This window comes from Sturnira hondurensis, unplaced genomic scaffold (genome assembly GCF_014824575.4).
Source record: "Sturnira hondurensis isolate 20B ecotype Veracruz unplaced genomic scaffold, ASM1482457v3 Scaffold0021555, whole genome shotgun sequence".
NCBI classification, from domain to species: Eukaryota; Metazoa; Chordata; class Mammalia; order Chiroptera; family Phyllostomidae; genus Sturnira; species Sturnira hondurensis.
This window is the reverse complement of record NW_028094186.1, coordinates 2,206,721-2,216,817: the sequence shown is the minus strand read 5'-3', so window position 1 is coordinate 2,216,817 and position 10,097 is coordinate 2,206,721.

Sequence of the window (10,097 nt, the reverse complement as noted above, 5' to 3'; positions counted from 1 at the left end):
AAAGTGGTGGTGCTGGTATCCAAACCCTTCTTGGTATCGCTGGGTTCTATCATACCAGAAGGTCAAGGGTGGTCAGTGGGGCAGCCCCAGACCAAACAGGGAGTGCTGAGCTGGGACAGGTGAAGGCTGGCTGCTTAGGAAGCCCAGTAGCTGGGAACAGAGCGAGGGCCAAGCCAGCTGGCAAACCTGCAACCTGAGTCCGGCAGCCGTTGCCTCTCCGGTTCCGGGCCTCCTGCCCAGCCTCCCCCTGGAGGCTGCGGTACTGATGCGGGTTTTCTGGGCGAGAAGTACTCGCGGAACAGCTCCGTGAGCCACAGACACAACCTAGGGGAACTTCGAAGAGTTTTTTGTCGAACCCCACCCTGTTTTTCCAGCTAGGGAAACTGAGGCCAGTCTCACACAAATGGTTTTGTTTGTTTGTTTTTGTCTGCTTTATACTCTGCCTCCTCCCTATGCCTAGAACACATAGTAGGCAGTCAAACATTCGTAGAATGAACAACTGACTCAGTGAATGAGTGCTGCTTTCCTGAGGCACTTAGCATGGCCAAAGAAAGCTGGCCTTCAAAATGGGGCCCCCTGTCTTCTCCAGCCCCTCAGGTCACAGAAAAGTGGCTTGTCCACAGTCAAGGACGTATCTTCCCAAGACACACAAGCTCTTGCAGGCACAACATTGAATACATTTCCCCCACACCCAGACACACAGTCACACGCATGCCTCACTTCGGCTACAAAGACAGAACCCACTAAGCTGGCACAGAAACAAGTGGGCAGGGGCGGGGCAGGGCCCCTGTGCAGGAAACTGCAGCCAGCGCTCCTAAGGGACCAGAAACAAAACCAGAAAATAAAAAGTTAAATTACCCGCAGCCCCCGCCCACCCCGCCCATCTGGTCTGCACGCCCATTTTCTCTCCCTTGCCTTGCTTCCAGGGGCCTTCACCGAGCCCAGTAGCTGGGCTTCTGGCCCAGCCACACAGGCCAAGTTCAGACACTCACCAGAGACCTGCGTCTGGGGCTCAATTTCAATTCTAGGTCAGTGAGCCTGACTGGCCACTGGCCACCACGGGGGACTGCGGGGGAGGGCCCTGAGAATGGGGGTGTGGGTGGCTTCCCTTAAGAGGAATTCGGAGGGAGGAGCAAGCAATCCCTTCCCAGCCCACATCTTCCCAGACAAGAAGTCTTGACTGTCTCCCGTGATGGAGAGCTTACTGCCCACACAGCACAGTATCACCCATTGTCCCTGATTACTCATTATTGGCTGAGGACTCTGAAGTCATCCCCTTCTTTTGAACTTGCCATTACTCATTGTTCATGTCTGTGGTTGCAGCATTTGCGCAAGTTTAAGTCAAGGCAACCCAACCGTTCCCTCATTCCGTGGGCTTGGCTGCTATAAACAATTTTACACCTTGTAAATTCAAATACCGTATTCGAGAGGTTCTGATTGGTTCTCCCATTTGCCAACTTGTTAGGGCTGCCCCCTGTTGGCCAGAGCATTCACACCAGCCCCCCCTCGCCCTGCCATTGGTTGCCAGCCAGCCTATAGAATGGCTGCCTGATGACCAGAGGCCGCCCATCCCTGGAGAGGGAGAGTTGAGGTCATTTTTAGCTTTAGTTTTTGCAAATGCTTTCTCTACTTCTGATTTTCCTCTGGGCCTAGGCCAGTTCCCTGTGCTCCTATCCCCACCCCAATTATGTGTTCATTGTTTACAGAGGCTTATTCTTCTCTTTCCTGGTGTTTCCCCACCTTTTTCCTGCCGATTGCACTTTTCAGACACAACTCCGCTAATTGCAAACGTGGCCACATATATGGCTTTGGGCAAGTCTCTTCCTCTCAGTGTGAGCCCGAGACTCGGTCTCAGATTCCCCCTGTGCGCACTGGGGCAACTACTCACGGGGTTACTGAGAGGACAATAGGAGTCCAGGTATGTGGCAGTTCCCGTGGCAGAGCTGAACACCAAACAAACTCAGTGTCTGTCCCTCCTTTGGCTTCAGCCCTTACTTAAAGCTGACAAAAGACCCAGAGACGGAGCTGGACTAAGCAGAGAGAAGAGGCCTGAGTTCGAGCCTCTGCTGGGCATCTAGCTTGCTGTGTGACCTGGGGAAAGTCCCTTTCCCTTATATGTGTGACCATGGACATGAACTACGGTGGAGGAATGCTGGTGCGAGGCGGGGTGCAGGGTGGAGAGGGAGAAAGGGGAGAATAAAATGGGGCAGCTTTCATAGCATAGTCGATAAAATCTACTTAAAAAATATACTAAAGACTCTGAGGTTGTGCTGTCCAACGTGGTAGCCACCATCTGTACATGATTGTTTACAGTAAAATTAATTATAATCAGTTAGAATATAAAATTCAGCCTCACCAGCCACATTTCAAGGACTTGATAGCCGCGCGTGGCTAGTGACCCTGCACAGCACGGAAGTGACCGGAGCGTGCCCCGGACTGTGGAAAGTGCTGGTGGGCGCTGCAGGCGGAGGAGGCCTGCCTCACCCGAACCCACAATTCCCCACACTCGTTTGACTGAGCTGCCTCTACAGAACGTCCTTGACCGAGGTAGGAGATCATCCCGCTTCCAGGAGCAGAGTCTGGACGATGTTGAGCCAGAGGATCTCCCAGGGCCCTTTCGACTCTAAGAGTGGAGAAGGGGAACATTCTGGCAACTGAATTCCTCTTCGGCGAGGGAACTGCCGGTGTTCAGCAGGTCTTGTGGCCAAAAGACATTGTAATTGTGGGAAGAGGGCCCCACTGGTGCGGCTGGGATGCACCGGGAAGGAGAGGAAGCAGAGAACTTGACTGTGGAGGGCACTAAAGGAAGTGGACTTGGAAAGGGCGATGAAAGAGGAGACGAGAGTGAGTTGAGGGCAGAAGAGGGTCTGGCAATCAGGGGGGCCGACAGAGCCGAGGCGAGAGGAAGACAGGGCCCAGGACAGCGGAAGGACTCTAGGGGGCAGAGAGTCTGATGCTCAGGTTTCAGTCATCTGTACACAGCGGCATGCAGTGCGAGGCCCCTCACCCATCACCGGTGAGTTAGTAAAAAATCTACCGCACGTTGCATTGGGCGGGTAGCTCAGTTGGTTAGCGCATCATCACGATACACCAAGGCTGCAGCAGGTTCGATCCCTAGTCAGGGCACACACAAGAATCAACCAGTGAAGGCATCAATGAGTGGGACAAGAAATTGATGTTTCGTCCTGTCTCTCCCCCTCCTTCCTCTCTTTCTAATATCAATACATTTTGAAAAATTTAAACCTACCACATTTTTTACACAAAATCTTGGGAAAAATCAAGAAAAAGGGACTGTGCTCCGCCTTCAGGCTGCCAGTGGAGTGGCAAGTCCCTCCAAGGGAGATGAGAGCTGAATGAGATCAAGAATTCGGCAGAAGCAAGTCACGTGGAAAGAGGAACTGAAGGTGACTGGGGGTGATGGCGTTCCCCGAGCGATCAGGGGCTGTGATGGTTCCAGAACATCCCCCAAATGCCTTGGCATGCCTCCCATTGTAAGGCGAGGTTTTTTCATGCCCTCACCTTGAATACCGGTCTGTGACGGCTGGAGCAATGGAATGTGGTAGAAGTGACCCAAATTTTGAAAGACTAGTAGGTTTCACTTCCTGTTCTAGAGTCACTTTTGGTTTGCGGAACAATGGCCAAGCAACCGAGCCACGCTGGTCAGGGCTGTGCCTCAGTTTCTTTGTCTTCATGACAGTACCTGCATTCTTGTAAAGATCGAGAGAGTACATACACAGAAAACTCTGAGAGCGGTGCTTGAAACGTAAGTACATACTACACGTTGGCTTGTAATATCCAACCACTACTTTCTGAGCACCCACTGTGTGATGGACACCAGGCTGCCATGGCCAGACTGACACAGGCCCCACCTCCCGAAGCCGACATTCTAGTCCTTCTCCAGCTTTTCTTCCCTGTGTATCGTCCCATCTGATCCCCAGAGGGGCCCCATGGGGTTGGCACAGAAGCAGCGCCCTCACCTCCGTTTGACAGAGGTGGAAACCGAGGCCCAGAGAGAACCACTGATGTTCTCTTTGCACTGCGCCTTCGTCTGCTGTCACAAATTTCTGTGTCCCTTCCACAAAGTCACTGAAACGTGAGGGGCCCAGAGGCTCCGTGTCTCCGTTGGCCAGCTGTCCTCTGCCCCAAGTCCCTCTGGCAAGTGGGATTGCAAAGGCAAACATAACTGACCTCTCGCTGCCGAGCCCTCTCATGACAAACAGGGGCTCTGGAGGCGTGAGGCTGGGCCCTGCGTACGTGCTGCCCTCCCCACCTTGGCCCCTTAGGTCAGATGCGCCTGACTCCACTGGTGACTGGTGCAACCCCGCCCAGCCTCATCTTCACCGGATGCCTGAAATTCCACCATTTATAATTTGTTCTTTCAGGTTGAGCAATTGCTCCAGGAACTTCTTCTTATCTCTAAAATTCCTCAGGGATGGGTTACTCACACCTTAGTGAGCTAAGAATTGGCCTTAAAGACGATTGCCTTTCTTCTACAGATAAAATGGTCCAGGAGGAAAAGGGAGTTGCCCAAAAACATGAAACCAGTCAGCGGCAAAAAGCCAGGACAAGAAGCTGGTGCTGTTCACGCTGCTTCCCACCCTGGACGGGAGAGACGGAGAGACACACATTGATCGCTCCCATCACCTTGTGCAGCCTGCAAAGAGCTTCCCCACCAGAGCTCACCTGACTCAGGCAGGCCAGCCCCCTCCCTGATGGGGACATGGTTGTCTTGGGCTGCCTCAATTGCTCCCTCTTCTGATAACGGGGCCAGCTTTAGTATTTATTATAAGTAGCCTAAACGCACTGTCCACTGGTCTGTTGCTGGATCCCTGGGGTGGCCCTGGTTTCTGGCCTTTTCAAGGCCCAAGTTAGCTCCTCCTTTCATTCTTGGTGAGCCCCAGAGCCTTCCAATGCCTTCTTTTTTTGTTGTTTAAGCAGCCAAAGTTGCTTGCTTGCTTCTGAAGAACTCTAAAGGACAGACCCACTTTACAGATGCGGAGAGTGAGGTGTGGAAATGTGAATGAGAGGAGATAGAGCCGGGACCGCAGCACGGGCGCCCCGTCTCCCTGCCCAGGTGCTAGCCTCCCACCACACTGCTGACTCTGAGCAGCTGGTCTGGAAGAAAGACGGCGGAGGGGAACACACGTGAATGGGCCTGAACACAGAGGGCAGAGCAGTCCATGGGGTGGTTTTGGAGTCAGACGGACGTGAGTTTAAATCTCAGATCTGCCCCTCACCAGTTATGGGGCCTTGGACAAGTCATGCTGTCTTCTCGGGGCTTACCTTTCATCAGCTGTATGTAACATAGGAGCATGGGACCTTTATGCGGACACGGATCTGCAGGAACACGGTTGGTGAGTGGAGCCATGTGGAACCGGGTGGATTTCAGCCTCATGTACCCCCCTGGGCTGGGTCTGCTCGGGCAGTGAACAGCCTGGACAACTGTACACAACTAGACATGCCAGCCTTCACGGTTAAATGAGATAATGTATGTAAAGGTTTTGGCACCATGCCCAACACTTAGCAAGTATTCATAAATAGTAGGCAAGGATTGTCAACACTATCACCATAGGCTTCGTCTGGCAGGCGTCCTGCAGTCTGTGGTGAAACTGAAGATCCTAAGCTCCTCCCTTTCTCCCCACTCACCCCCCAAACCTCACAACCTCTCCTGGATGGCCTCAGTGCCTTGCCTCTCCCTCCAGGGCTCTGCGGCTTTGGCCATGCTGCTGGGGAACGGGGTCCAGTTTGGCAGAGGCCCCAACGTGTCGGGACCCAGCTAACGAGTCCTTCTTGCTCCACGGTTTTAAAGGATTCTAGTGGCCAGCCCTGCCCTGCAGCCTCCTCCCTCAGACCCCAGGCAGGTGGAAATCAGAAAGCAGCCTAACCTTGGGGCCCAGCTGCTGGGGGCCCAGAAGTCTCCCCGCCCCCACCCCGCCATGGCAGCCCCAGCCCTTGCCGGCCTCCTCCCTCCTCTCTGGGCAGGCCCAAGCAGCCAGAGACGGGAATGGCTGGACCCTCTGGGAGAGCCACGTGTGCCAGCCCAGTGCCTGCCAGCTCTCAGGCGGGTCTCACAAAGGCTCCTTTCACCAGGGAGAGGAGCTGGCCCATCTGGAGCCCATGGGGTGGTGTTCCAGGCCCCAGGGGCAAAGAGCAAGAGGTCAGAAACTAAGGAAGGGGTTCCTAAGGCCGAGAGAGTCAGAGGTGCTCAGCAGTCCCTCTCCCCCATCACCACCTGATGTCAAGGTGACTGCCCCACAGGAGGACAGATTCCCTGGGGCCTGGGGGGATGGAAGGGGGCGGCAGCCAGTAAGTGTGGGGGCAGATGGAGGGAAAGGGTTAGTCATGGGGTTCTGGGGGGAAAGGAGTTGGGCCCTCAGCCCACGCCCTCCCTGACATCTGCAGGCCCATAGCAAGAGGGTGACGTGGGTTTGGTCTTTGAAACAGCCCTTCAAGTAACAAGCGGGGCATCCCAGCCAGGCATCTTCTGCATCTCCCCCTCTTCTCCACGCCTTCTGCCCCAAGCCTCCAGGATCTCTTAAAGGGACTTGCACATTCCTACAAGCATCTCTGGCCCCCATCCGCTCCCCCGCCTCCACTCCCAAAGACCCACTCCAATCTGAGCTGATCAGTCCCTCAATTAAATCCCTTACAGCCTCCCCGCTGCCAAAGGACCATGACCTCAAGGCCCACTCAGCACCATTCCTTTTCCTCCTGATCTCTAAACCCCTTTACTCCTGGGACGCCATCCTTCCCCCATTCTCGGTCCATGTGGTTGGGGTGAGGCTCATGCCGAGGGATAGGCATGTGACCAAAATCTGTCCAATCAGAGAATTCCACCCCCCTACCTACACAGAGGTTGATTCAGGCACAGTCATGTGACCCAAACCAGCTGAGGAAATTCAGTTCCAGAACATGTATTTCTTCATTTGGAGAAAGGAATCTTTCCTTCCACTGGCCTTGGAATTCGGAGGGTATCAGCCAGGAGCTGCCTCCATTTGGAAAGGGTGTGTTCCAGAGTAAAGCCTACACAGGGAGAAGTAGAGAGATGTGAGACCGTGTCCTGGAGGCATCACTGAACTCCCAGATCCAACTTTACCTGAAGGAGATAAGCCGAAGTTTTCAGTTTTTTGAGTCAACAGATCTCCTGTTCATTTAAACATCTTGGGATTGTGTTTTTTGTTTCTTGCAACCCAAAGGCTCTGACCAATACGGAGGCTCTGCTACTCTGGCCTCGAACCACCTCTGCAGTCCTATCTGCCATTCTTGGGATGTATGGGACTTGCCATTCTCCCCAACAGCCCATGTACCCTGTGACTCCTGCCAGGCTCTCAGCCAGGGAGGAGCTCACTTTTCCCCTTCTGCACTTGCTCAACGTTTGAAGGGCAGTTCAAATGCCAGTTCCTCCACAGAGCCTTTCCCCAGTTCCTCCAAGGGAGAATTTGCTCTTTGCTCCTGTCCGCTCTAGCCGGATCATAGTGCTCCACAGTGCCCTGGAGGAGATGGATTTGCACATCTGGATTAGTGAGCTTCTTTAGGGCACAGCTGTGGTTTCTCTTTCTTTTCCCAGTGCCCAGCACCTTGTGTGGCACATAGGAGGTGCTCAGGAAATGCTTGTGGAACGATCTGAATTGCCATTGGCTAGGGGGTCCTGGGCTGGGTGGTGGCACTGTGGGGAAGGGGGTCTGACTCTGGCGCTACCGCGAGGCTGCTCTGTGGCCCACGCCCACCTCTCGGCAGGCGCTGTTTGCTCAGCCTAACTCGCCCATCTCCCTTCAATCTAGGAATCCGGCTCATCTGTCCAGGAGCCCAGTGCCCTCAGTGTGTGATGAGAGGGCTGCTTTGGAGCTGAACAGACTTGGATTCCAGTCCCGGCTCTTCCACGTGGCGCTGGTGGGAGGTGGGCCCAGCCATAGAACTCCCTCAAACTTGGGTCTTCTCAAAATGGCAGGCACACAGTGCCTATTATGTGCTGGGCGTTGCTCGAAGCCCTTTACATGTCCTAGCACCTCTAGTCCTTTTATCCACCCTCTGGGGTGTGGGCACTATTACTACCCTTACTCCGGGGGTGAGAAGGTCGAAGCCCAGGGAGCGTACGTGTGGCTGGAGGCCCCGACTGGCAGGCAGCAGAGCCGGGGTCGGAACTCAGGCAGGCTGGACTCAACGGGACTCAGCCCTCTCAATACTCCACTACCCTGCCCCTGGCAAAACGGAGGCAAAACGGAGGCAAAACGGAGGCAAAACGGAGGCAACCTTCTTCGTAAGGTTGTTGTAAAGTCCAACCCTCACCTAAGTGTGTGGACTGAGCCTGGTGGGATCTAGTCTTCCCAGAAAATTCTGGATTGTGGGGTCAAGTGGAGGGGGTGAAGCTGTGACTGGTCCAGCTCGGCATGAACTCGGCTCTGGCCGCACTACAGGGCTCTCTCCGCTTGGCAGGAGGACTCTGCTCATAATGCTCATTTGTCCAAACTGTGCCTCTGCCTTTGTGCATTCTCCCCACGCGCTCCCCCAGCCCAGAAGGGATGGAGAGGGCTGACCCGGGCTCCAGCCAGGCCAGGGAATGCTGCTGGGAAGGAAGAGGTCTGGGGTGGCCTAGTTTCTAGAAACTCCAGCTCTGCCGCTGCCTAGTCCTGAGAATTTGGGCAACTCACAGAATCTCCCGGGGCCTCTGTCCCTGCATCTGTAAAACAGGGACAGCGGCGGTGCCCACTTTAATCTGTGTGAGGATGAAAGAAGAGGATGTATTTTGCAGTGCATGTCATGGGTACTCAGTAAACAGTTAATTATCAGTCTCGTTCTGCTGTGTGCACGGCCAGGCAGCCTGGGGTTCAGGCCCAGCTCTACCATTTCCCAGCTGTGTGACTTGGAGCAAATTACTTAGTATCTCTGTGCTCGGTTCCTCACTTGGGGACAATGACATAAGTATAACAAAACAACTATGCGTCTGGCACATGAAAAGTGCTCCAGGCCCTGGCCGGGTAGCTCAGTTGGTTAGGGCATAGCCCCAATACACCAAGGTTTGGGGTTTGATCCTTGGTCAAGGCACATACAAGAAACAACCAATGAATGCATCAGTAAGTGGAACAACAAATCAATGTTTCTCTCTCTCTCAAATTAATACATAAAAGTTTAAAAAATTGAAGTGCTCCGTAAGTGTTAGTGCTTGCTGTTATTTATTCTCCAGCTACAAGACCTTGGGCAACATCCTGCCCCTCCCATGGCCTCAGTTTCCCCATTTGTCTAGTGATGTTTAGACTTGACTGGAGGTGCTGTTTGCTAACAGATTCCAGCCTCCACGCCCCCTAATGAGTGACTCCATCGCGCTAGGGAAGAGGGCAGGTGCCCTCCCTTTGAGAGCAGCTCCTGGGTCCTTCTCACTCTTGTTCAGAACCCTGTCCCCAGAGCCCGGCCTGGACCTGGCATATGGCAGGTCCCCATAAATGTTTCCTGAAGTTATGTTTTTCATGAAACAAACACTGAGTTAGTGCTTTTTATGTGCCTGGCACTCTTCTGAGTGCTCTGCGGGTATAAATTCATTTACTCCTTGTAATCTTGGGGGAGTGACTATTATTACCTTCGTTTCCTTACAGATGAGGCAGGTGAAGCAGACAGGTAACATCACATGTCCAGGGATTCAAGCCCAGGCCCTCCAGCTCCAGGGATAACCCTGACTTTCTCTGCCCCTGTGCCCTCTGTTCCCGAGTTGGGGCGCACCGTGCACCCGCCCATCCGCCACAACCATTACTCACCTCCTGGGATGGGGTTCTCCCTTCTGTGGGGTGAGAGGTGGGGGGTGGCTGTAGGATGTGGGGAACTGAGAGATGAGCCTGGCCCCTGGGGATGGCCAGCCAACACCGGCCTCTCAGCCAAGTCCAAAGACGGCCTGGGCAAGTCTCACAACCTGCTATTCTTCCAGAGCCCAGCAACAGGAAAGGCCAAGAGGCCTGGACTCAGGGCTGATTTATGGAGAGGTGGGGTGAGCAGCCAGGTGGGGAGGCAAGGAGTGTGTTAAATTCATCCTTTCTTCTCTGGACACTCACTGGAATAAGGCTGAGCCTGGTAGTGAGGGGCCTGAATCCACTTCACCCAGAATCTCAAAT